Genomic DNA, 6,236 nt, shown 5'->3' on the forward strand with positions numbered 1-6,236 from the left:
GGCTGAGGTGTCTGACCTGGCTCAAGGTCACCGCTGGCCCGTCACCTGGCTCTTGTGATCCTTAAATGACCACCGATGGAGCACTACCTAGGCCAAGGCACTTCAAGGCCACTGTCCCTCTTCAGAACAACCCTGAGAAGAAGGGCCCCTTACCCTGGGTTAGATGATGGAGCTGAATGGGGCTAGAGGTGGGGGGTTCTGCCCGAGGGAACACAAGAATGTTTGAGACTGTGTTTGAAGGTCCCCTCTGACCCCCAAACTCTTCTACCCTGGTATAGCTCCAAACAGTCTCCCTGAGCTCAGGGATGTTCCATGGGGTAACCAGGCTTTCCCTGGCCTTCCCTTACCTTGTAGGAACTTGCTGTCTTGAATTTGCTAAGAGGATTACCACTTGTACATCAGTGTCAGGTCCCAAAATGTGACTATGGAGTCCTGTTGTCTGTGTCCTTGTTCCTTCCTTGCCACTGTAGTGGGAATTCAGGAGGGAGCTGGGTTCATTCATGCTAGATTTCAGCCTGGGATCCTTAGGCCAGAGGTCTCCTTGACCATGGCTCGATCATCTACATGTTGAGGGGGGTAACGGTGGATGTGACCCTTGGAGCCCTTACCCTTATGGGGCTTGCAGAAACACTGAGGACAAGTAAAACAATGGGCAGAATGGGAAGATTGGATAGTGTTCCTCAGGGCTGATGGAGAGGGGGCTGGGGTGGGGGTACGAACAAGTTGGGGTTGGTTGGGGGAGAGCTCATGGAGGACATCATGTGAGCTGAGACTAGAAGAAAGCCAAAATGAGTGGAGGTGCACGTGGCAGGTGGAAAAATGTCCAGACTCGAGGGCCTGCAGATGAAGGCCCAGGGGAGGACAGAGCAGAAAGCCCATCAATGGGCCAAAGCGCCCTGGGGGGAGGAAGGAGGCTGGGGCAGGGCTCTGGGAAACACCTGGGAGGACATTGGAACAGCCCCCAACTTGGCTTTTTGGAGGCCAGAGGCATCCCTGTGCCACTAGGAGTGGGGCTCCCGATAGGCCTAGCACTTGGTCTCCACGTGGGACCATCTGCTGCTCCTCACCTAACGCTGGGAGAGCTCCTTGCCATTGAAAACGCACCTCGTCCCTTTTGACTATGATTTTTGCCTCTCACTCAATGCTCATCTTGTTACTAGTGGCAGCTTTTTACTGTGCGCAGTTTAAAACTCATTCCCTGCAAAGGGACAGCCAACAGCCGACTTGTCAAACACAACCTTGGAAGCCAGAAGGCAATGAAACAATAGATTCCTCTAGAATGATATCATCAGCTAAACTATTGCAAAGAGCAGGGAAAAGGATCTTTACAGGCGAAGATCACGGGTGTTTATCACGGACCGGTCTTTGTTGAGAGAAGTGTTGAAGGGCATAGTCCCAGAAGAAGGAAATTGAACTCCGAAAGAAGGAGTGAGCTGTAAGGTGGAAGGGCGAAGGAACTGGAAACCGTGAGGGCAAGTTTGCCCAAACTCTGGCTGAATGGGATAGTGACCACAATGATGACCAATTCTGGGGACAAGTGGTTGAAAGCAAGGGGAAGGGGTTCTAGGAAGATGAAGGCTGTGGCGACATACTTTTGAAGTATTTCCTTGAATCCCCACATGAAAACAGAGTAACAAGAGAGCAAAGCCAAAAGCCATAGTGACAATATCTATCAAAAAATGAGGCGAAGAGGTATTTCTATGGAGCACCCCTTCCCAATGATGGCAAGTGGAAGACGGAAGTTCTGAATATTAACTGTGGCTCCATGAGCAGTCGGCTTCCTGTCTGCTTCCTGTGTCCTATCCGCTTCCTGTTTCCTGTCACTTCCTGTGTCCCATCTACTTCCTGTGTCCTATCCGCTTCCTGTTTCCTGTCACATCCTGTGTCCCGTCTACTTCCTGTGTCCTAGCTGCTTCCTGTCTGCTCCTGTCACCTGTTTCTTGTTTGTTTCCTGTTTCCTGCCTGCTTCCTGTTTGTTTCCTGTGTCCTGTCTGTTTTCTATGTCCTGTCTGCTTCCGGTCAGCTTGAGGTTGGCTTCTTTGTACTTCTTGTGTGTCACGCCAGCATGCTTCTTCAAACCCAGCCGTGGTGGTTCCTTCTGTCCCAGCAGCTGAGTCTGGTTCTGAGTCGTCACCATGCCTGCCGGATCAGCCCAGCAGTTCCTCCAGAAGCCCTGGTCCTGGTGGGCAGTGGCATGCCGCGAGGCCTGGGATGTTGAGGGGTTTCTGTGTGCCCTCCAATCAGCTCAGAGGCATCCCGGGTCCTGCAGGGTGTCACAGTGCTCTCCAAAAGGGAGTGTCACTATGGGGAGGCATGGTCAATTTTTTTATTTTTTCCGAAAAGAGCAATTGAATAAGTTGAACGTGTATTTTTAATGTATCTTTGATGTTGTGTATTTGAAGGGAAAAAGATGTTACTCGGTTAGGAGGAAGTACATAGCACTTTTTTGATAGCAACTCTTAGAAACCCTTTTGAATTTCTATGAATTCTTCTGGGTACTTTGAAATGCTTCAGAAGTTGATGCCAATATTACTGTGTCTGACTCCCCTTTGGAGCTTCGGGTCTCCCCTAGGTGGGATGGCTTCCCTGCATACCCAGTACTTCCTGCAACCTTCAGACGTGTCAGATGCTGGCTCACTCCACAAATGGCCTAAGCCCTGAACCCCACAAAGGCTGGTGAGGGGTTGAGTGTGCCGCCACCTACTCAGTCCTGGCCCCGACTTACCGTTCTTAGGCATCATTTCCTCACAACAGCTGGAGTTATTGACTCCATTTTACAAATTAAGGGATGGGGGCCCAGAGAGGTTCAGTGACTTGGCCAAGGTCACACAGCCAGTAAAGGCAGTGCTAGGATTCAAACCCCAGGGGGTCTGTGCCAGAGTCCAATCAACACCTGCTGTGTTGCTGTCTTTGCTTGAGTGCCTTATAAAATTCCTAGCACACAGTAGGTGCTCAGTAAATGTTTACTGAATAAACATGTCCAAGCCCAAGGACAAGTCAACCTCTAAGGATGTTTTCAAATGATTTCCTCATGTTCCTGTAGCAGCCACAACTGCCCTCCCCCAAACCAAACGAAAAGTCAACACTCACATCAGCCACGGTCGGTGCCCACTGTTCTCCAGCTGACCAATGACATCACAGCTGCTGAGCCATCTCTTCCCAGACCTGCCCTGCAGGCAGCACCTCATCTTGGGATGGATGTCAGGAATCCCATTCCCTCCATACACATGGCTGTATGGGGCCACTGCCGGCTTTCATCTGGTGCACTGGTGGAGCATGCCTTGCAGATGAGGGTGGAAAGCAGCATGATCATCCTTGGGGGGTTACAGGCCCCTGCAAGAAACCGATGGACACCCCAGCTGCTACTCTCGAAAATGCATGCATTGAAGTCCAGGCCTAGTCATTGCTAGTTTGAGGCAGGTGTGAGGACGAGGATGACCAACTTGTCCTGGTTTGCCGGGGACTTTCGCAGTTTTAGCTCAAAAGCTCTGCGTCCATAGGGCTGTCAATTGCATTATGTGGTAGGACACATGCGGTGTCCTGACAAAGCCCCATCAGAAGCACAGGAAAAGTCCTTGCAGGCGACCTACACATCCTGGAGCCCCTTGGTCCCAGGATGACCCGGAGGGTTGGCTGGCTGCGGAGCCATGTTGACAACAGGCATCCCTCCCATGGATGCTAACTTTATGAGGAAGTTCACGGTGTCCCTCAGCCTGGGCTGCAAGGTAGGGTCACCTGGCAACCATTTGAAGGCACTGACGCGTGGGCCTTGCCCTGGGTGTCTCTGTAGGGTTTAAATCTGCCCCAGGTGACTTAAGTGCAGGTTTAAACCACTGCATTCATTCCCAGGTGGCCTGGGAAACGGTTGGACCCACAGACCTCTGCCCCAACCCAGCGTTCCTAAACCAGGATCTCTAAGCCCACAGGTGCTCTTGAGGCACCACCTCACCCAAACGAGCCTGTTAACCAAGGGGGGAGCCCAGCTGCTGAAATGGGAAGGTGGTCTTCAATGCTAGGTTCCCGCATTGATACAGGGTCTCCCCCATCGACACACCTTCAGAGGTGGCTCAGAGCTGGCTGTCATACCCCATGTGGACAACAGGTGGCATCCAGGCTCCGTGCTTTTCCCAGAGCCCCCGGAGGCTGACTCTGAATTTAAAAGTGTTTTCCCCTCGTCAAACTTGTCTCCTGAAAAGTTGGAGGAGAGTTTGGGCAATCTGAATTATTGGACAGTGGCCTTAACTGTCCTGCTGGGTGTGGTGTTCCTTTAAAAGTCTTGTGTCTGGGGGTGCCTGGGTGGCTCAGTCGTTGGGCGTCTGCCTTTGGCTCAGGTCATGGTCCTGGGGTCCTGGGATCGAGCCCCACATCGGGCTCCCTGTTCGGTGGGAAGACTGCTTCTCCCTCTCCCACTCTCCCTGCTTGTGTTCCCTCTCTCGCTGTGTCTCTCTGCCAGATAAATAAATCTTAAAAAAAAAAAAAGTCTTGTGTCTGGTAAACATTCATGGGCAATTTGTAGTTTGCCCCACCACCCTGCTGTATTTGTTTGAAAATGGAAAAATTATTTCCACAAATTGTGAGTAAAATTGACCCCCTAGGGAAATGCACTGGCTTCGGCAGGCTCTTCAGTGCCACCCACCTCAGAGGTGAATGCACCCTCTGCGGCTTGAGGAGCTCAGATCTATGTGCGGCCCCGGGCAGGGGAGCAAATGAGATTGACGGGCACCCCTTTGTTCTTTTCCTCGTCAATGCCAGACTTCTGCGATGGGGAGGATGGGACCCTTGTTCTCGGGGCTCACGTGAGAAGCATTCTCATCTGCTCAGTAAATTCCAGTTTACTTCTGAACGCATGTTGTTATCGAATTATCCTCGAACCGATTTCTATTTCCACACTCTGAGGCTGTCTGTTATGTAACAGGGCTGAAAAATATGTAAAATACTCACTTTATAAAACAGAAACTCAGGGAGCCAGGTGTGTGGTGGGGGGCAGTGAGACTCTGAGTCGGGTGCTGGTTGGCCCAGTGGCCTGCTTGAGTGCCCTGCTTCTTCCTGCCTGAGGAAGTGGGTGCAAGGAGGTGTAGTGGGTGTAGCAGGAGGATGGCGGCCCCGGGGCAGCTGGGAGGGTTCCGGGGCCAATTGCAGACTCTGGCCACACATGGCAGCTCTCTAAATACCAGCTGACGGCATCATCAGGGGCTTCTGGAATGGACACTACTGCTTCATGGCCCAGTGTCTATTGAGGATGATGATGTGGCACATGTGCTGGGAACACTGGGGTTTTACAGGGAAAATGAAGTTTCCAGAGACCTTTTCAGGACCTTTTTACTTTGACATCTTTTGGCTCTCAGTATAAAGTCACTGAGTCCAGGCTCAGCCTCCTTGGCCTCCAGAGCACGGAGCAGTGCGCAAGTTGCCTTAAGGTCCTTGCCCTTCTATCTCCCCTGGCCCCAGCACCACGAAGAGAAAGAGGCATTTTCTCCAGTGTTTAACTGCTTGGGTTCATGCTTCTGGCCTGGGCTTTGGACTCTGGATGTATGTGGGGTGGCCTGAGGGGGTTGGTGTGTGTGTGGTTAGTATCTCAAAAGCCACAGGAATAAACGGTATGTTTTCTTGGGGCATCATTTTCACTCAAAGTTTTGGAAATAAGTTCTTCTTGTTTATAAGTAAAACAAACATGGATATACCATAGAATGGAATGAAAAACTTAAGTCAATTTTAAAGATAAAACACATGACTTCAAAGAGATTTGCATGGGGGCCAGTTTGAACTACACTTGGAGGAGTTCTTCTCCTCTGCTTAAAGCAACTTGAAGAATAAGTCCATGAACAACATACATTTCTTAAGTACATACTATGTGCCAGCCACTCCTAGACAGCAAGGGAGCCAGGAAATGGGAGACACCGCTCTTGCTTGTGAGGATCTCATGGTCTAGAGAGGATCTTAGCTTTACCATCACCATCACTGCCATCACCACCATCACCACCATCATCACCATCATCATCGTCATCACCATCACATCATCATCACCATCACCACCATCATCACCATCATCATCATCATCACCATCACATCATCATCACCATCATCACCATCATCATCACCATCACCATCATCATCACCATCACCACCATCATCATCATCCCATCACCACCATCATCACCACCGTCACCACCATCATCGTCATCATCATCACATCATCATCACCATCACCACCATCACCACCATCATCACCATCACCA

This window comes from Callorhinus ursinus, unplaced genomic scaffold (assembly GCF_003265705.2).
Source record: "Callorhinus ursinus isolate GAN/ISIS: 27379988/994484 unplaced genomic scaffold, GSC_fseal_2.0 scaffold46, whole genome shotgun sequence".
NCBI classification, from domain to species: domain Eukaryota; kingdom Metazoa; phylum Chordata; class Mammalia; order Carnivora; family Otariidae; genus Callorhinus; species Callorhinus ursinus.